We start from the raw sequence: 21,881 nt of genomic DNA on the forward strand, positions 1-21,881 counted from the left end.
ACATGAGAAAATGGAGTAACAGAGATCAGCAACCTGCCTAACGTTTTACTCCTAGAAAGTGACGAGTAGTATTCTCAATTGCCTACACAATTCTGTATTTCTTCATTTTCTGAACAAAATTGCACATGTTACTAATTTTGAAAGTAAACAAATTTTTCACGATACTTTGCCCCCAAAACAAAATTATACTGTATTCATTTGGGGAATCTACTCGATTATTCGTTGTTTTTGATAGCCACATCAAATAAAAAACTTAATTTAAAAGCCTACAGAGTTTTCTTAGTGCGCGTTCCTCTTTCGTCCTGTATGGAGTGGTCTTCCAGGAGGAAAAAAAAAAATTAAAAATAAAAATAAAAAAATCGAGAAAACACTCTGACTGCCACTAGTCCGGTGTGTGAGGAGTTGGGGCGGCGCATGCGACGGGCTAGATGAATCCTCCTCAGGGGCCGGGTTCTGCTCTGGATTCTCAGACTGGGACTCCGGGGAGGAGCGCGGGTGGGCGTGGCGGAAAGGGCCGCAGGTCCATTCCCTGAGCGCTATGCAAATGACATGCAAATCAGCGCGTGTGAGCCGGCGTCCGCAGTTTGAGTCCGGACGTGGAGCGCCGCGCTCTCAGTCGCTTGCCTTTACGCGCGTTCGATCCGGACTCACACTTGCTCACTCTCTCGCCGGGCCGCTCACCCCCACTCGGCTCCGTTCGGTCCCGGACGCGCCTCACCGGTTCCCCGCACCGCTGGGTCAGCAGCCGGCGGCGAAGCAAGTGCTGAGCCTGCGCTGCGCGCTCGCGGCTGGGGCTCTCCCGCCTAGCGCGGTGCCTCAGCTCCCCCGCCGCCTTCGCCGCGCGGGTGAGTGAGCCCGCCCCCACGCTTTTGTCCCGGCGCCGGCCCTCCGAGGGTGGGAACTCGAGGATCGGGGGTCGGGACCCTCCCTTGGAAGCCTGCCCCTGACTCCTCTCTTGGAGAGGGCATCCTACGCGTGGCGAAGAGTTGGGGCAGGGGGCGCGTAAGGGGACGACCCCACGACTCCAGGCAGCCGGGGTTTCCTTTTGGGAGGTGAGGTGCCGGGGGACTGTGATGCGGTTGTCTCTATTTGAGCCATCGAAGGACGTACCTTTGATTTGAGGAGTGCGAATTGCCGCTAGCCCTTAAGTAAAAGAGGTGGGCTTTTCTCCCAGTTCCCCAACCCCTGGCAGGAGGACTCGGTGACGGCTGCCGTGGGGGCGGGGGCGCCACGTGAAGGCCCTCTCAGCCCAAACGTGAGACCGGGAAGGTAGGGCGGTGAAGGCGCTGGCGTGGTCTCAGGCGGAGCTGGGAGCGTCGGGAGTTGCTCTCATTCCCTGCTCCTCAAACCCCTCGCCTGCTCTGCCTCCTCCTCTTCAACTGGGGTTCCATGGTTGAAGGACCCTTGCTTGCAGATCATTACCGTTGGAAAGTTTTGGATAAACTAAGTTCCAGGTGTTGCTGTCAGTGGTTGAGGTAGAATTCCTCCCTGGAACTTGTGCTACTATCAATCTTTCAAGAGTTAAAGGATTGAATTAAGGAGTGGCATTGTAGATACCAAGATGGGCTGCTGGGGAGAGGTTTTCTAGGATTGTTCTGGTTGGAGAGGGGAACACACCCTCTATATCATAACCTGAAGGAGAAAGGCCCAACTCCTTTGGGGCCTAGAGGGGATAAAAGTAACAGTCTATCCCCTCTAGAGAGCTGGATCAAGGTGAGACTACACCTGGACGGTGGGCTTAATGTCAGACCTCAGGCCACTGGTTTTCACCATACTTCTGAGCAAGATCAGAGTGTGTGCAATGTTCCCACCTCCTCAGTCTTTGGGAGCCTGGCCTGGAGCTTCCTCCCCGTTCCTAGTGGGGCTGTAGGTTCTTCTCTGACTTAATGCAATCCTTTTAATCAAAATGCACAAAATTATTTCCAAATGGGGAGGCTTCAGAGGACCATTTGGGGAACTCATCACACTTCAAAGCATCCAATAGTCACAATTCAAGTCTCTGGAGGGAAATGTAGGTGCTTATGGCAACCTTATTGGGTTCCTAAAAGGCATTTCAGGTTCTAGTAAAATCATTTTTGTTTTTCTCACTTTCTTTCTCTCTTCCCCTTTATCTCCCTTCTTTTCTCTTAAATTCTTGATTTTCCCTTCTGTCTTCTGTGATCCTGTTTTAATCTCTTTCCCTGCCCTGCACACTTCAGGGACTGTGGAGGGTGATGCTACTGGCATCACAGTTTCCTAGACCATTGTGGAATGTTCTTTCCCGTGCCCAGAGTGAAGTTGACCTTGGGTGGGGTGTGGCTGGACACTGGATGCTGGATTGGGTAATGGATACTCTGGGGACTTGCACAAAGCCTTTTCATCAGGATGTGTATGTCTGCCCTCAATTCACTGATGATACAAAAGGATGCTGGTCCTCAACACTATCTTGGAGAACCACTACACAGTGGTGAAGGATTTGTGCATTTGGTTTCTTTTGTGTAGTAACTGGCTAGCTGAGAAGAAAGGTAGCTGGGACCTTGGAGTAGTGTGTGTGTATGTATGTATGTATGTGTATATATATATGTGTATATATATATATACACATATAAAATATGTGTATATATATAGAGTATATGTGTATACAGAGCAGACTAGGCCCTTGGGAAGTTTTGGTCTTATTGGTAAGGTCAGGTGAACCCACTTGCTGCCTGAAGCTTAGACAGGTGCAGTCACTACAATGCAGGAGCCCCTGGCTAGCAGTTGCAGGGTATTCTGCTGGGAAGCTCCTCAGAAAAGGAGCCTGGCCCCAGATGGTGCTGAGGGAAGAGAGGCCCATGCAGTGCCAAAAGTGAGGGAGGAGTCTCGATCTGGCTAGGGAGGTCTTCGCCAGTCTCAGACGAATGGATTGTAAATGCTCTGGAGTCAGTGCCTACAAGAATGACACCTTGCTTTTCCCCCCAAAATATGAGTCTAGAGTCTGTGAAACAGAACTAGTTGATTTACTGGCTCTTCGTCTTTAAAGTACGTCAGGAGGTGGCAATTTGAGAATGCAGCCTGGCCTGTGGATAAGTGTTCAGAGACTCTATGAACATGTGGAGTCTTATTTAATATCTTTACGAGAACAACATTTCTCAGTATTCTGCATATACACAACAAGGCCACTTGAAAGCCTAACTGCCCTTCCCCCAATTCAAACCAACACACACAGGTGGGAAAATTGTTCATTCTTGTAAGTTTCCTGTCCTGTCCTTTCTGTAAATATAGTGACATTATAGAACAACCCTTAGAAAGTAACCTTTCCCAACAGAAGTCATTGTCCTCTCCCAACTTGACTATTGAGTCATTTCCTCTGACCAACAGAAGGTGCACCCGGAGGACCCAAGGTAAGACCATTTGCATGGGAAACATACAGGTGGACACTTGGGTGGCAGGTGGGCTCAGAATCAAGGAACCATCAGCCAGTAATCCAGAGTGAGGACATCACAGATGTCACTGGGATAGACTCAGTGCTATGTGACTCTGCCCTGTCCCGTCATTCCTCTACCCTCCTGCCCCACAATCACAGAAAGGTGAATGTGCTGGTCTGGGGTCTGCTATGTGAGTCACTCACCTCCACCACCTGTTCCTTTCTGCAGATGAATTCTCTGTCTCTTGAGTTTTGGCGTCATTCTTTTCTGTTTGTTTTAAGCCGAGTTGAGCAAATGCAATTTTCCTTACAATCTCAAGGTGGGTAGACCTATGTGTTTGTCTCTATAGGCCAACTGCCTTGCTGTATGCACCTGATGTACCAGAGTTGCAGCTCTTGTTAAATGGACAGTGACAGCAAGGCCCAGTAGGGCTGGGCCAGGAAGAGGGCCAGTAAGAATTGCTCCCTGTTTACAGCTGGTGGCATGGATTTCCAGATGCTCACACCACCTTCTTTTTATTGTCCTTCTCTTCACTGTCCCTTGGTGTCTGAGGGTGAATGCTCACAATGGGCACTCCATTTGGGAGCTGGGGAAATTTTTGTGTAGATCCGGCTTCTCAAATTTCCCATTGTCCTCATCCCCCCACTGTTGGTACTTCTGTCCCCCTTTCTCTTCTCTCCTATTCTCGGTTTCTGAGTGCAGAGCCCTCCGGAGACAAAAGAAGCTGAATGAAGAGAGGATTTCCTTTTCTTTCAGATCTGCTTCTTGACTACCCCCCCCCCCCCGCCCTCCGCCCTCCGCCCTCCGCCCTCCGCCCTCCGCCCTCCGCCCTCCGCCCTCCGCCATCTGATGCTAATTTGTTAATGCAGGACCTTATGAGTTACTTCTCAATCTTTTGGGAACCAAACACCTATGAGTTTGAGCTTTCATAGTTTTGAATGCTGTTTATCTTTTTTATTTTTGGAGGTTGAGGTTTCTCGTGGAGAGTTGCTTTCCTTCAGATTTATAGCAGGAGGAAGCAGTACAAAGGTAGAATGTGATCTTTGGTGTTAAACTTGGGTTCAGAGCCATCCTGGTCACTGACTGGCTAGATTTTTGTGGGCACGTGAGTGAATTCAGTTTCCTCATCTGACAATGAGGGTGGTTATAAAAATTAAATGAATATGAACATAAATAGACACAAAAGAAAGAATAGCTATTAACTTGCGTACTAAGTAGTGTCCTCTCTGCCTATGGAATGACCTATACGTCAGCCAACAAACATTAATTATGGACCTACTCTTCATCTAACCCTGTGGAAAATTATGAAACAAAGAGTATATTCAAGAGACTTCGGGTCTATATGGGAAAACAGCTAACATGCATGAAATAATTAGAAAACAAGGACAAGTTCTGTGGTACAGATTCAATTAGGGAATATATGGGTGGCAAGAAATTCAGGGGCTAGAGTGGTCAGAAAAGGCCTCAAAGATGAGGAGAATGGAGGGTGGGCATGAACAGGGCAAGAGAGAGGAAGGCAGGAACACTTAGCTCCAGTGTTCAGAACTCTCAGCTCCTCCTTTTTTGGAACCAGGTGAAACACCTTTGACCCTGCGGTGAGCTCTCAACCATGTAAGCCTGCTTGTCCTGGGGTGGTTTTCATTCTGGGCTTGTTTTCCCTCTGCTGCCTAGGATATTCCTGGAACAATTTTGTTTTAATTTTATACTAGATCAAAAATAATGAGAAGCAAATCTAGAGTGCGGGTGAAAGCACGGTCCCTTGGAAGACTTTTGAGTTCCCAGAGCTTTGTGTGCTTTCCTCATGCTTCATGTATTGTAGCTCATTTCCCAGTTCTGGAATGGCAAGTGTTAGGGCTGCAGGAGACCAGTCCACATGACACCTGCATTATACTGAAGTGGAAACCTGGTCTAAGGGGCCAAATGATTAAGGGGCAGAGCTGGAAACAGCCAGAGTTCATATTATCCCACCCTGATGGAGGATGGTGATGAGGTGGGAAGGCCTGACATAGGCCAGAAGAATTGGTTCCATTATGTGCTCTACCTGGTTCTCCAGAGTCCTTGAAGTTTGTTCTCTTTAGTCTGAGGGACCCTGGGGATCAGGGATGAATGTTCCTTTATCTGACCTGACTTCTGTGATCACTGCTGTCTGTCTGCCTCCAGGTACCTTGTATCTACCCATACAAATTCCACCCACCCTAAAGTCCTCACCCCCACCTCAATACCTGTGGCTGACACTATATTCTGGGTCTGCCTTGAATCTGGAATGTACCATCCTTCACAGGAATTTTCACCCGTATGAACAGTTCGAGCTTCTGGCCATCTCCACTGACCCTGGCATGAGTGCTCTTCTCCTTTTCTAGGGCTAGACTAGATGGAGTGTCCTCTGAGGTTGTGTGAAAAACTAGGAAGAGCCCACAGTTTGGGGTCAGTTCCAGCAATGTCCAGGTTTCTCTGTGTGCATCTGTAAATGGAGAGAGGAGCCCCTTTTCCGCTTACCTGAGGAGGCTGTGGGCAGATGAACAAGTGTTCAGTTACCTTTACTTGTGATTTAGTTGTAAGGCATGGTGTCCTACTTGGCCATGAGCTCCTGAGGACAAAGGCCATGGTTCATCTTTGTGTCCTTACACTTAACTCAGTGCCTTACACACCACAGGTTCTTGGGCATCTGGTTGAAGGACTGGCTAATGGGGTGAATGGAAGTGCTCAACGAACATTCTAAGGGATTTCCCCTCTACTGCTCTGTAAGAAGGTGCTTTCCACTCATCTGTCTCACTTCTCTCATTGTCTTCTTTATGCTTAGGTATAACCATTCTATTTTTTTTCTCCTGAACTTTATGCATTTTTCCTGCTAAGCACCAAGCCTGTTCATAAGAGATGTCTAAAATGGACCCATTCCTACCCTTCCCTATTAGCCAAGTTCCATTTGGTATTTTTGTATTAGTATGAAGAGTAATCATTTTCATAGTCACTTGGTTGCTGACCTTCTGGAAATGAGTATATTAATGAGGAGGCAACAGGTTGTTTCAGAGTGTACCTGGGGAAGCACAGCCCTACCCTGCAACTTGCTTCTTATTACCAAAAGCTGTCTTCATGGTAGGGCCTCACTGTGGGCATAATACAATTAACGCAATGGCTGTTGATTTTACCCCTTTGTGCTTCAACCAGTGATATTTTAGGGAGTTCTCAGGCTTTTGTAGTGATTGGGCAGCCACTTAGGGCACCAGCTGGTGGTAGATGACCATAGCTGCTCAGCCCCTCCTCCTGTGGGTGTTCTGGTTATCCCAGACAAAGAAAGACTTGGCTTTACTTTCCATATTGCTACGGCTCTTGACCAGACCTTCGCTGGTTCACATGTGGACTAATAACTATGGCCTCTCTGTGGCACAAATATATTTTTACACTTGTTTGCTTTAACCTTAAAGCATAGTCTAATGGTGTCACTCCACCTTCAGAAACCTTCAGTGGCTCCCTGCTTCTCATTGGACAGTCAACTTGAAGTTCAATGGCCTCCATATTCTGACCTTCAAACCAACAAGGCTTGTTAATTTATTGTCCCTGAACCCAGTTTACACTTTTCTGTCTCTCTGTCTTTGACTCTGAGTTTATCCTTACCTGGAATATTCTTCGCTTGGCTCTTTGACTGACAAGTCCTTTAATCCTTAAATATTTCTTCGAGGGATAAGTTGTTTCTAATACCTTTCAGACACTACCCCAAAACAGGGGCTGCCTCTGACCTCAGCTTTAAGTTCTCTTTCTCATTTGAATGTCTGAGGCAGTCTCTGTAAAATCTTTTTGATAGTGATGAGTCATATATTATTATGAATGTTTATATCTTTGTTTAGTATTTTTCATGCTAAAATTTTTATATCTACAACTATGTTGAAAAAACTTCAAGGTGAGGACATACCTAATGCCTCTATTTCCTAATAGCATGATTCCAAAATCCAAAACCCAGCTCATAATAAAGTCCCTTTGGGAACCTTGTTTGCAAAATAATTCATGCCTCCCCATTCCAGCACCTAGGTGGGCTCAGGGAATTTCTGTTTTTCACAAAGCTCCTCCTGCAGGTGTTTCCAATGCCAGCCAGATTTGAGAATCAATCTTGGTTGCTTTTTTACTAATTATTTCTTTGATTTGTGTATTAGGAAGGATTATTCAAAATTAATAGAAACCAACTCAGGCTAGTAGAAGAGAAGAAAAAGGTAATAATTGTATGGTAACAGGAGGTGACATTCCTGTATTTTCTTGATTCCAAGTTACCATAGGCTGTAAGAGTCATATCACTTTATAGTTTCTCAGGAAAAAAACCACTTCCTTTAATATACATAATTTTAGAAAAATTTCTTAATTATAATATGCTTTTATTTTTAAAATTATATACCACTTTCTTCATTATTATCAGAATCAAAATATTAAAATCCTTCTGAACTGTGTTTGTCTATCAGAATTACACATGATTTCAAGATGAAATGCTGTTTTTCATAATCTGTGTTCATGATTTTCGAATTCCTTGAATTCATCCTTAAGTTTCTGGGATAAATACTGGGTCATATATACAGTTAAAAAATATACCTTGTCGGCTTTGATTTTCTGATATTTCATTGTTTGATTTTTTTCCATTTATGGTTATATGTGAGATCAAACTATTAATTATCTTTGCTTTCCTTGGCCAATTTTGTATGTGCCCATGATTTTGACAAGTTTAGCACCTTTAGGGTTGTCAGAATAATTCAGAGGAATTCTAAGTATACCAGAGTTTTATCTTCATTTCCTTTAGGTTAAACTTAGAGAGTTCTGTTTGTTTTTCTATAAGTAAATAATGTTGCTAAAATTTAAATATCTTCTGAAAGTTAACTGGAGGCTTTGAAAAAATTATTGTTCAGTACTCAATCATGATCTGTTGCACATAAATCAGTCACACCAATTTTTCCTAGTTTTGAAGAGTTTCTGCTTTATTCTGATAAATTTGGCAGTTTCTTCTGACTTTCGACTCCGATGCTTGTCAAGTGGTAGGCACTGTTTTAGGTATACAAGTTTTCTATTAAATGCTGTATCATAATGGAATAGTTTTTTAAGACATTTTTTCTTTCTCATTCAAAAAATTGAGGTATAATTTACACATAAAAATTCACTCATTTTAGTGTACAATTCTGAGTTTTGGCAAAAATATAGTCATATAAGCACCATCACAGTCAAGATACAGAACAACTCTATCACCACCCCCATCACCAAATTGCCTCATGCACCATCGTAGTCAACTCTTCCACCACCCGAAGACCCTGAAACCACTGATCTATTTTCTGTTGCTGTGATTTTGCCTTTCTAAGAATGCCACATAAATAGAATCATATAGTAGGTAGCCTTTTTAGTTCACCTTCTCTCCTCAGCACAGTGTGCTTGAGATTCGTCCATGTTGTTGGGCGCATCAGCAGGTCGTTCCCTTTTGTTGCTGAATATTATTTCATTGTGTGGATGTATTACAGTGTGTTTATTGACCAACCGAAGGATGTTTGGGTTGTTTCCAGATAGGGTGATAATGATTAATTCACTATAAATATTAATGTACAGGTACTTGAGTTAGTACCTGGAATAGTGAGATTGCCGGGTGGTATTATAAGTGTAAAATGCCAAACTATTTTCCAAAGTGACTTCTACCATTATGCATTCCCACCAGCGATGTATGAGGGTTATAGTTTTCACATCCTTGTCAGCACTAATTATGTATCAGATTTCTAAATTTTAGATATTGTAATAAGTATAGTTTTATCTAATAGGTAGAGTTTTATCTATCATTTATAGGTTTAAATTTGCATTCCAATAATGACTAATGATGTTGAGCATCTTTGTGAATTGGCTTATTTGTAATTCGTATGTTGTCTTTGGTGAAGTATCTTTTAAGTCTTTTGCCTTAGTTTTATTCAACTCTTCCCTTATAATTAAGATTTGAGATACAATTCTTTTTATATTCTAGACATGAATCCTTTATCAAGTACATGTTTGGCAAACATTTTCTCACTATTTCTCTTAAAATGTCTATTATCACAGAGCAGAAGGTTTTAATTTTAATGAAGTCCAGTTTATCAGTTTTTAAAAACGTATTCTTTTAGTGTTGAATCTAGGAAATGTTTACCTATTATGAGGTCATTAAGATTTTTTATGATACTTTCTTAATGATGTTTTATAGTTTTAGGTATTTTTAGGTCTGATTTATTTTGGGTTATTTTTTCGTACATGCCGCAAGGTATAGATAGAAGTTCTTTTTTGCATATAGAAGTCCAATTCTAGCACCAGTGAAAAGACTATTCTTTCTCTATTGAATTATTTTTGTATCATTGTTAAAAATCTATTGAGCATATATTTGTGGGTATATTTCTGACTATTCTGTTCCATTGGCTTATATGTTTATCCTTTCAGTGATACCACACTATTTTGATTATTATGGCTTTATTGTAAGTTTCAAAATCATGTATTATGAGTTCTTAGTTCTTCCTTTTCAAAATTGTTTTGGCTATTCTAGGTCTTTGCCTTTCATATATATTTTAGATACATCTTATTGTTTTCTACATAAAATCTTACTGGAAGTTTGGTATTGTATTGAATCTATAGATTAGTTTGGGGAGAATTGACATCTTAACAATATTGGGACTTCTAACACATAAATAAGCTATATCTCTCCATTTACTTAGATCTTTGGTTTCTTCATCAATGTTTTGTAGTTTTAGCATGTAAATATTTAACATATTTTGCTAGATTTATAGGTATGTACTTAATATTTTTGGTGCAATTGTAAATGGTACTTTTAGTAAAATTCTATTTTCCATCGTTCATTGCTAGTATTTATAAATATAATTGATTTGTTATATTAAGTGATTTAAAAAAATAAAATCAGAGAATAAAGTAAAGCAAACTAAGTACCTACAGAATTAGAAAATTAATATAATTAGTATATAATTATTGGTACTTAACCAACAAATAAAAATATATAATTTAAAACAATTAGGAGTCTGGGATTTAAAGCTAATTTTCAGCCCTCATCTATCTCTTAATTATTTCCCTGAGGTTTTCTTTTTTAAAAATTAATTTTTATATATTAATCTTATATCTGATGACATTTTTAAACTTATTTATTAATTCTAGTAGCTTTTTGTAGCTTCTGTGGGACTTTCTACATCTATAATCATGTTATCTGCTTGATTTTTATTTTTCTTGCCTTATTGTGCTAGTGAGGATGTCCAGTATGATGATAAATAGGAGTAGTGAAAATGGACACCATTGCCTTATTTCCAATCTTGAGGGGGAAGTATTCAGTCAGATACCATTATAATTGATATTATTGGCTATTAGGTTTTTATAGATTTCCCTTATCAGGTTGAGGAAGTTCCCTTCTACTTCTGGTTTGCTAAGATTTTTTTCTTTTTTTTTTTTTATCATGAATGGATAATGATTTTTTTCGAGTGGGTTTTGGATCTGTTAATATGATCATATTTTTTTCTTTTGTCTGTGAGTTGGCAAACTTTTTTTTAAAGATCAAGTATCAGTCTGTTCAAGCTCTATAACAAAATACCATAAGCTGGGTAGCTTACAAACAACAGAACTTATCGCTCCAGTCCTATAGGCTGGGAAGTCCAAGATCAAGGTGCTGACATGCTCGCATTTGGGTGAGAGCCCTCTTCCTGGTTCATAGCCAGCACCTTCTCACTCTGTCTTCATGTAGCAGGAGGTGGTTAGGGATCTCTCCGGAGTCTCTTTTATTTATAAGGCACTAATCTCATTCATGAGGGCTCTACCCTCATGACTTAAGCACTTCCCAAAAGTTCCATCTCCTAATTCCATTTCTTTGCATGATAGGATTTCAATGTGAATTTTGGGAGGACGCAAACATTCAGACCATAGCAGCCAGATAGTAAATATTATAGGCTTTGTGGGCTATAAGTCTCTTCAACTCTCCACTCAACTCTCATAAGGTCTATACTCAATGACTCAGCTCTACCGCTGCAGCATGAAAGCAACCATAGACAACACATAGATGAATAGATGTCTCTGTGTTCCATTAACTATTATCTACAAAAACAGACTGCATAGTTTGCTGACCCCTGCTTTAGTCTGTTGCTATGCTGAGTTACATTAATTGATTTTCAAATGTTTAACTAGCCATACATTCCAGGAATAAACTCTAATTGGTCATGATATATTGTTAATCTTTTTATATATTGCTGGATTCGATTTGCTATCATTTTGTCGAAGTTTTTTGTTTTTTATGCTTATGAAGGATATTGGTCTCTTTTCTTGTAATGTCTGTCTCATTTTGGTGTTAAGAGTATTGGTAGCCTCATAAAATGAGTTGAGAAATGTTTGTTTCCCTTTGCATTTGTATAAGATCATTATTCATTCCTTAAATTTTAGGTAAAATTTTCCAGTGAAGCCATTTAGAGTTTTTTTGTATGTGGGGCGGGGTTAAATCCTTTAACAAATATAGGGCTATTCAGGTTATCTTTCTTCTTGAGTGATTTTTGATAGTTTGTGTTTTTTTGGTATTTGTCTATTTCATCTGACATGTGGGATTAATGGGCAAATGTTGTTTGTCATATTTACTTATCCTTTTAATATCTTTAGAGATTGTAGTGATATTGCCTCTTTTATTCTTATTATTTATAGTTTGTATCTTTTTTGCTCTCAGTCAGTCTGGCTAGAAGTTTACAATTTTATTGATTTTTTTCAAAGGACCAGCTTTTAGTTTCATTGATTTTTCTCTGTTATGTTTCTGTTTTCAATTTTACTGGTTTCTTCTTTTTTCTTTATTATTTTTCTTATGCTTGCTTGGTTTAGTCGCCCTTCTTTTGCCTAGTTTGCTAGAGTGGAAGCTTAGATCATTGATTTGAGACCTTCACGGCTCTCTTTTTCTGGGACAGTTGAGTTGGGAAGTGGAACATGGGGATATAGGACCAGTGTTTCTACTTCCAAGCATTTATTGAAGCTTGTGCCAGATTCTTCCAGAGAGCCCTGAGGCTTCTATTAGCAAAGGGGTGCCAGTGGGAGGGAAGAGCAAAAGTCATACCTTGGACTGCTTTTCTCCTTGGAAGGCAGTTGCCTGGTCTTCCAGTCCTTATAATCTGGCACCCTTATAGTCTACCTCCCAACCTGGTGTGTAGAACAGAGAGGAGAGGAAGTTGGAGTTGAGGCAGTTTGTGGCTGAAAAGGCTTTCTCCCAATAGTTTAGAGCAAGGGTGGGCAAATTTTATCTGAAAAGAGTAAATATTTTAAAATATTCAGCTCTGCCATGGTAGCATGAAAACAGCCATAGAGAATATGTAAATGAATGGGCACAGCTGTGTTTCAATAAAACATTATATACAAAATGGACAATAGGCTGGATTTGGCCATAGTTTGCCCAATTCGGCTTTAGTCTGTTAATGTGGTAAATTACATTGATTGATTTTCAAATGTTGAACTAGCCTTGCAATTCTTAGATAAACTCAACTTCATTTAGAGTATCCGCTCTGTACCTGAGCCCTCCTCTCTTTGCTGCTTAGATGTGTTGTCACCGAGTTGTAAGCTTCTCAGAAGCATGACCACTATGGTACCACTTCTTATCTCCCATGAAGCATAGAATGGAAGATTGGTAAACATTTGTGCTGGATAGAAACAACTGTGCATATCCGTGGTGCCTCTGCTGAATTCCCTTTATGGTCCCCTTAAATGCCCAGAGAAAGTGGGTGTTGTGTGGAGGAGTTGGTCTCAAGTGCTGTCATTGCAGGCGCAGGCTGATCTTTCATTTTGGAGACTATTTTGGAAACATGACTTAAATTTGGTCTGTGGGGCACTGCTTTCTAATTACCCTCTCCTTTTTCTGAGGGTTGTGGTTGGCACAACGGCTGCCAGGCCCAGGAACTCAGGCATCCAAATGTCAGCCCAGTGCTGGTGTTCTGAAAGGGCTCGATTGACCCCTTTCCAGGACCATGGTCTCCTTTTACAGAGGGATGTGCCTGTGTGTGGCAGAGGTGGAGCAGGATGGGCCGGGCCTGGCTAGGTCCTAAATGTGAGCACTCTTGACCTTCATGTCTGTGGTCAGCTATGTGTTACCACATAGTGCCACGGTCACATTGTGCACCAGACAGGTTTTGTATAGGCAGATTGCAGAGTCCATCTTACCTACTTTTCTTCATTGATTGTGAGAACTGGGTGTGTAGTTGATGGGATTCTTTAGGACTTTGCAGCTAACAGACTTGGGTTTGAATCCCAGCTCAACAAATTATTAGATGGGAGAAACTGGGAACTTATTTAACTACTCTGAACTTCTGTTACTCATTTCTAAAATGGAGATTTGTACAACCTCCCAGCATGTGAGGGTTACAATTAACCTGACGTACTCTCTCCTGCTTGGGAAAGATGAGAAAGGACTTTGATGCATATAAAGCAGGGAGTGGTGGGCAAGTCTATAACGAAATGCTAAACAAATGGCAAGCATGATGGGAAAATCCATATGAAGACTAGGGTGTGGAGAGATGGTATTGGTCACCTTCTCCCTCCTCAGATATTTCTGGACTGAAGAGTAGAGAGGGTGACTCAAGGGCCAAGTCTCTGATTTTGCTCTGGAGCAAGGAGGGGCCCACTGCCAGGTCTGGGTGATGTCTTGGATTGTTTGGTTCTTTTGTCTTTTGTTATTCAGCCTGGTTCACTGGGATGGGAATGGGGTTCTTGGTTAGTAGAACTAATTGCATATTTGCCTGAGATTTGATGGTGCCAGGCCTTTAAGACCTGACAATCATAATAACCTTCCTTTATACATATATAGGTCCTCAACTGCTGGCAGAACATGTTTATATCATTCTTACAACCACCCAGTGAGCCAAGGGTGAGGAGAGTCCTCTGCAAATGCCATCAGAACACCCTCAAGTCTTTGTGCGCTATCAGATCTGCGCTTTCCTATTGTTAATGTTTCAGACAGACCCCTTGGTACAGCTGTTAGGGGATGAAGCCCCTGCCTTTCTTGCAGAAAGTCAGTGAGCTAAGCAAAGTGCTGCTTCCAGGGCCACTCTGCCCGTTCTCTAGAGAAATCATTCCAGGGCTTTTACTAGAGAGCTTCTAAAACTTGTTGAGGATCAAGATTTAGATAAAATTCCAATTTTGTAACCCTGAGATGATTTTCTATTATTGTACCTTAAAACAACATTAAAACACAGATCGGCTTATAATACTCCTGGTTACAAAACAGTCTTGATCCTTTACTACCTAAAAGATAAAATTCTAGCTGTTGAACTTGACATGCAAAATAGATTATAGTCAGATTCCTGCCACATAAGATAGACATTCAATGTTATCAATAAGTGGCTGTAAGTACTTTTCATTTAGCTAATGTTTTATAGTTTATGTCTTCACACATTTTGCATTTAATCTTTGTCAATCCCTTTTTATAGTCAATGGCTGAAGGCTTAGGTAAGTTATCTAGAATTTACCCAATTTAACATGGCCAGTCAAGTCACTACTTTAAGCAGAGGGCATAAAATAGAAGTCACTTGCTTCTTCTTAGCTGTGTAACCTTGAACAGGTTTCTTTTTCTCTGAAACTGGGATAATACAACTATGTCATAGGTTTTTGTGAGGCATAAACAAGATAATCCAAACAAAACCTGCCATATAGTAAGGGCTTAGGAAATGTTAAGTATTATTATGATGCTCTCTTTTAACTTTTCCACAATTAATATTTTCAGTTTTTATTCCACTATTATGAGTAACTTATTATAAATAACTGCTGTTATTTCTGTCCAAATGGTTTATTTTTTCCGTTGTGTCATTTCCTTGAATTATATACCGAGAACAGCATTAACAGGTTGAAAGGTATGATCCTCTTTTTTTGCTTTTGTTCCATATTGCAAATAGCCTTTTAGTGCAATGATTCCTGTTCAACAGGCTGCTACTAGACCCATGAGAATGATCCATCTCCTGTGGGTGGTACTTCCCTGTGACCTCTTAGCCCTTCAGAGGGCCCATCAGTCATTCTTAATGAAGATAAAAAGACCAATAAATCGTAGAATAGTTGGAGACAAACCTTATAAAATAGATTGTGCCTACAGCAAGACATTGACCAAGCTGATCAGCAAATTGTACTGACAGCTCTAGGAACGGCTGGCCTCTCACTTGCTTTCTGCAGGGTTCTGTGGGAAGTCTTTGCATGTACATTGTAAGTAGACATGAAAAAGTGGTGTTGAGGGAGGCAGGAGCTGCTTCTGAGCACTAGGATTGCAGGGACAAAGACTATATAGGGAGCGCGGGTGGCTCCAGACTTTTTATATATGAGCATGTTCTAGTTTCTTAGGGAGGCTGTAACACAACTACCATGAACTGGTGGCTTAAAACAACAGAAATTTATTTTCACAGTTCTGGAAGCTAGAAATCTGAAATCAAGGTGTTGACATGGCCATGCTCTTCTGAAGCTCTAGGGGAGAGGATGGCAGGTGGTGTGTGTATTAGGACTTAACCATGACTTTTTGGAGAACACAATTTAACCTACAACAGAGGGGCTGAGAAGAGAAAATGGCAAGTGTCCATTTTCTCTATCACAGGCTGCATTGTGGAGGGGATGTTGATGAAGATATTACGGGCAGGAGCAATGCTACTGGTGGCAAGGCTAGCTTTTGTCTAGTGTCAGTGTCGTTTCTATTCTTGGACTCTCCCACCCTACCCACCCTGGAGATTGGTCTCAGACTATGTCTAGTGACAAATGTGGAGCATCAAGTGCACCTGGCTGGGGTGATGTAGCTTAGGGAGGAAGAGCTTAGATGCTGAGGGTTTTAAACTAGAAGCCAGAGGAGAGTGAGAAGAAGAGCACAGGACTGTGCAGATACGTAGATCTCGTGCTAAGCCTTAGGTGAGCTGAAACACTATGGCTTCAGTCTCCCCACTGAAAGATAACGGGTGAGGCTGGATAGCTTCTCAGGGTTCTTCCTGCTTTGATGTCATATACTTCTTATTTGAGAGTTGACGTTTTAGAGACACCCAAGCTCCTGACCCTAAAGATCATTGTGAGTCTGGGTGAGCAGCTGACATGGGAAGGTACTTAGTTGAGGACAACCAGATGAGTCTAGTATTTTCCATCCTAGACCATTACAATAGGACTTTTTCAAGTCACCTTTTCCGTGAAGCCTTTCCTGGGTACCTTGTCTAAAGTTTCAACCCCACCCCTGACATTTCATGCCCCGGCTTTAGTTTTTCTCCATATATTTAACCCTTACCTTACATGGTTTGTATTTTACTTCCTTGTTTGTTTTCTCCACTAAGTGGTAAGCTCCTGGAAGGCAGAGATTTTCATCAATAGTAAAACAGTGACTGTCACTCAATACATATTTGTTAAATGTTGAATAAATGAAGGTATAGTAAACTTGATAAGTGGGGTAAGATTTTAGAAAGGGGTGTACCAGTTATAATCTTTAGGGGATGTCACTCTTTGTTGGCCCCCGGCCCCTAGTCCAGCCCACCCAGGGCCCTGCTGTAAGTAGCACTTTTGAAGGGACTGTTTCAGTTATCCATTGCTGGTAACAAAACACCCCCAAACTTAGCAGAATAAAACAACATTATTAAGCTCAGCATAATAATAGTTACATTTATTATGCTCAGGAGTTCTGTGGGTCAGGAATTTCAACAGGTCATGGTGGGGGTGGCTTGTAAAGATCTGAATGGCTCTGGTGACAAATGGCTAGAAACTGGAATAATTTGAAATCTTCTTCACCTACTATCTGGTACCTAGGCTGAGATGACTTGAAAGCTGGGCTCAGCTGAGACATGTGCAGCCAGCTTGCCCACATGTGACCTCTCCCTGTGGCTTGGGCTTCCTCACAGCATGGTAGCTGGGTTCCGCAAGGGATTGTCCCCAGAAAGAGTGTTTGGAGAATGAACATTCCATGAAAGCCAGGTGGAACCTATCTGGTCTTTTATTACCTCAGAAGTCACAGAGTGTCACTTTCACTGTGACAGACAGTAGTAAAAAGCCTGCCCAGATTCTAGGGAGAGGGAGCATAGATTCCCCTCTACTTTGGAGGAGGAGTGTCAAAACTTTGGGGCCATGTTTTAAAACTGCTGCATGGATCCTACTACATGCTCACCAGCCTCAATTTGGAATGACACTTGAGTGAAATGTCTGGTACTGCCACCTTCAGATCAGGACTTATTATGGTTATGACTATTTTTGTACTATACTCTCTCACGAAATGAGTTTCTTCAGGGCAGAGTCCTATCATTTTACTTCCTTTGTAGCTCATAGCAGATATCTGGCACATAATAAGTACTTAGTGAGTGAGCTAGAGAGTGAGTGAATGAATGAACAAATGAACAAAAAGGGTAGGTGCTTTCTGAGCTAGCACAGCATTGCCCAAATATCTATAGGAGGCCCTTGAAATTCAAACCTATCAAGGCTGAAGTTTTCTGTATTACTCTTCACTCAGTGAAAAGCATTAGTCATATGCTAAACTGCTAATACCTGCAACTTAGTTTTTGGCCACCCAGAAGTAGATTCCTGTGGAGGAGACAAGGATGTAGAGATGGGAGTTGTGTGTTGTTGTGTGTTGTGTTAGAGGATAAGCAGTAATCTGATTTGACTAGCTAGGAATTTCTGTATTTCCATAGAACGAGGGTAGAATAAGGCTAAAATGTAGAGGCCTTGCTGCAGGCTGAAAGCTTAGAGGTTATTAGTTAATGGAGATTTTGCAAATATTGCTGAGCAGCACAGTTCACATAATAAAAGCTGTGAACTAGGAAGCTTGACCTGGCAGTGACATTAAGGATGGATTGAAGTGAGGGAGACACTGGAGATAAGGAAGACTGTGGGTCTGCTGTCCAAATATGAGACCTGGGCCTGGATCTGGCTGGAGATTGCAGGACTGCCAGCAAGGGGAGGGATGTGAGTGAGTGTGAAGTTAGCAGGTTTTGGAGACTATATGAGTGATGATAGAAAAGAGAGTAACGATATGACAATCTCTTTTTTTTTTTAACTTTTTACAAATTAATTTTATTGGGGTAACATTGGTTAATACAATTACATAATTTTCAGGTGTACATTATAATTTGACAACTGTATATTCTATTGTGTGTTTACCACCCAAAGTCCAGTTTCCTTCAGCTACCATATATTTGATCCCCTTTACCCCATCTACCTCCCCGCTCCTTCCCCATTCCTTACCCTCTAGTAACCACTAGTCTGTAGTCCATGTCCATGAGTCTCTGCTTATTTGTCCTGTTAATTTGTTGCTTTTAGGTTTATATCCCACATATAAGTGATATCATGTGATTTTCAACTTTTTCTGTCTAGCTTATTTCGCTTAGCATGATTTTCTCGAGGTCCATCCATGTTGTCGCAAATGGCAGTATTTCATCTCTTCTTATAGCTGAGTAATATTCCATTGTATATATGCACTACAGCTTCTTTAGCCAATCATCTATCGTAGGACACTTTGATTGCTTTCATGTCTTGGCCACTGTGAATAATGCTGCTATGAACTTCGGTGTGCAAATATCTTTTTGATATGCGTTTTCAAGTCTTTGGGGTAAATACCCAGTAGAGGGATTGCTGGGTCATATGGTAGATCAATTCTTAGTTTTTTGAGGAGCCTCCATACTGTTTTCCATAGTGGCTGTACCAATTTGCAGTCCCACCAGCACTGTATGAGGGTTCCTTTTTCTCCGCATCCTCTCCAACATTTGTTATTACTTGTCCTGTTGAGTTTAGCTTTTCTAACAGGTGTGAGATGGTATCTCATTGTGGTTTTGAGCATCTTTTCATATATTTGTTGGCCATTTGTATGTCTTCTAGGGAGAAGTGTCTGTTCAGGTCCTCTGCCCATTTTTTGATTGGATCATTTGGGTTTTTTTGTTGTTATTGAGTTGTATGAGTTAGTCTAGTATGAGTTCTTTGTATATTTTGGATATTAAGCCCTTATCGGAGATATTGCTTGCAAATATATTTTCCTATTCGGATGGTTGTCTCTTTACCTTGTTGACGATTTCTTTTGCTGAGCAGAAACTTTTTAGTTTGATGTAGTCCCATTCATTTATTTTAGCTATTACTTCCCTTGCTTTTGAGGTCAAATTCATAAAATCTTCTTTAAGTCCAAGGTCCTTGAGTTTAGTTTTTACATTTTCTTCTATGCACTGTATCGCTTCAGGTCTTATATTCAGGTCCTTAATCCATTTTGAGTTAATTTTGGTGTGTGGTGATAGACAACAGTCTAGTTTCATTCTTTTGCAGGTGGCTTTCCAGTTTTCCCAGCACCATTTACTGAAGAGGTTTTCTTTCTCCACTGTATGTTTTTGTCTTTTTTGTCAAAAATTATTTGCCCATATAAATATGGGTTTACTTCTGGGCGATATGACAATCTTATATTGTAGGTACTGTTTTCTACAATTTTATTATGAAAAATTTTAAATATGCAGCAAAGTTGAAACAAATGTACAGTGAAAACCTAGATACCCTCCACTTAGATTCTAAAATTTACATTTTACTGTATTTGCTTTGTCACATATCTACCCATTCCTCTATTATCCATCAGATGGTCTTGTTTTCGTGGTATATTTCAAAGCAAATTGCACACATTAGTACATTTCCCCCTAAATACTTAAGCATACATACCATTAATTAGAGTTCAATGATTATTTATATTATTTTTCTTTTGAGGTAAAATTTACATACAGTGAAGTGCATGAATCTTAAGTGTACCATTGTATAACTTTTGAAAGATGCATGCACAATGCAACGCAAGTCCCTTTCAAGATTTGGACATTAACAGCATTCCAGAAAATTACTTTACATTCCTTCCCAGTCTCTGTCCCCACTCTCCAGATTAGGCCTCTGTTCTGATTTTTAAATCGTAGAGCCATCGAGCCTTTTCTAGAACTTCATATAAATGGAATCACACAGTTTGTATATTTTGGTTTGAAGTTTCTTTCACTCAGTATGTTTCTGAGATTCATCTGTGTTGTTGTGTGTATTAGTAGTTTGTTCCTTTCTATTTCTGAAGAGTATTCCATTGTATGGCTGTACCATAGGTTTTTTTCTCCATTTATCTGTCGATGGACACTGGGCTGTTTCCATTTTTTGGCTGTTCTGAATAAAGCTGCTGTGAACATTCCTGTACAGGTTTTTTTTTTGGGGGGGGGGTAGAATCTCACTGGATCATAGAATAGGTGTAGGGTTAGTTTTGTAAGAAACTACCAAAGTGGTCGTACCATTTTTATACTTTGACAAACAATGTATCAGAGTCTTGTTCTGCGTCCTCATCACCTTTGGTGTTGTCAGTCTTTATAATTTTAGACATTCTGGAGGATATGTAGCAGTATCCCAAAATGGTTATAATTTACATTTTTCTAATGATTAATGATACTAAGCACTTTTTCATGTGCTTATTGACCATTTATATATCTTTAAGTGTCATTCAATAATTTTGCCCATTTAAAAATTGTTTTTTCTCTTTATTATTGAGTTTTAGGAATTCTTTATTTATTCTGAATACCACTTCTTTGTCAGCTATGTGATTTGAAAATATTTTTCCTAGTTGTCGCTTGCCTATTTTCTTAACAGTGTCTTTTGATGAACAGAAGTTTTAAATTTGACAAAATCTCATTTACCATTTTTTTGTAAGGCTATTTTTTTGTGTGTCCTAAGAAACTTTCGTTGACCCCCATATTACAAAGATCATTTCTTACGTTTTCTTTCAGCAATTTTATAGCTTTAGTTTTCTTTTTTTTATTTCTCTTTTTAAAAAATTTATTGGGTGACATTGGTTAATAAAATTATATAGGTTTCAAGTGTACAGTTCAAAAATATATCATCTATATAATGCCTTGTGTGTTCACCACCCGAAGTCAAATCTTCTGTCACCATATAGTTTTTCTGTTTAGATCTATCATCCATCTCAAATTAATTTTTGTGTATGATGTGAAGTGAGGGTCAAAATTCTTTTTTTCTTATAGATATACAGTTGTTCCTGCCCCATTTGTTGCAAAAATGCTTTCTTCCTTTCTTTTTTTTTTTGTGTGTTACATATTGTTTTTATCCTCATTTTGCAGATGAAGAAACTGAGAGAGCTGGAGTAAGTGACTTGTTAGAGGTCCTATAGCTGGTAGAGACAGATCAGGATTTGAACTCAGAGACCATATTTTTAACCACTGTCCTTTGTTTGCTTCTCATGATGATGACACTGAGGCTTTCAACCTGAGTATCAGGCAGCTCAGTGTAAAGCACTGGCAGAGAAGTCATGAAGGAGGATGAGTTTAATTTGAGGTTGAGTTGAGGAGCCTGTTGGATACCTGACTGGGTACATTGGGGAGAAGATAGAAAAGGAAGGGAAGACCAAGTAGGGATCTAAGCAAAGGAGGTGAGAGGCAGGGGCTGCCAAAATGTGACATGATTAAGCTCAACCTGAACTTTATCTTTTTGTTTAATGTCAAGAGATAGGTACTATGGTACAGCCAGGGTTCAGAAGAGCTCGTGGAATAGGCAAAATCCAGTTAG

General features: G+C 40.5%; 1 protein-coding gene across 1 annotated transcript in view; it reads left to right on the forward strand.

Annotated features, from left to right (window-relative positions):
* The first annotated feature begins 571 nt into the window (after positions 1–571).
* The window catches only part of MYLK (myosin light chain kinase), a 248,166-nt gene continuing 226,856 nt past the window's right edge, over positions 572–21,881 (forward strand). Inside the window, exon 1 of the mRNA XM_023527574.1 lies at positions 572–845. The gene's annotated coding sequence lies outside the window, so the exon portion shown is untranslated. The remainder of the gene's footprint in view (positions 846–21,881) is intronic.

The sequence above is a fragment of the Pteropus vampyrus genome, unplaced genomic scaffold (genome assembly GCF_000151845.1).
Source record: "Pteropus vampyrus isolate Shadow unplaced genomic scaffold, Pvam_2.0 Scaffold1, whole genome shotgun sequence".
Classification (NCBI taxonomy): Eukaryota; Metazoa; Chordata; class Mammalia; order Chiroptera; family Pteropodidae; genus Pteropus; species Pteropus vampyrus.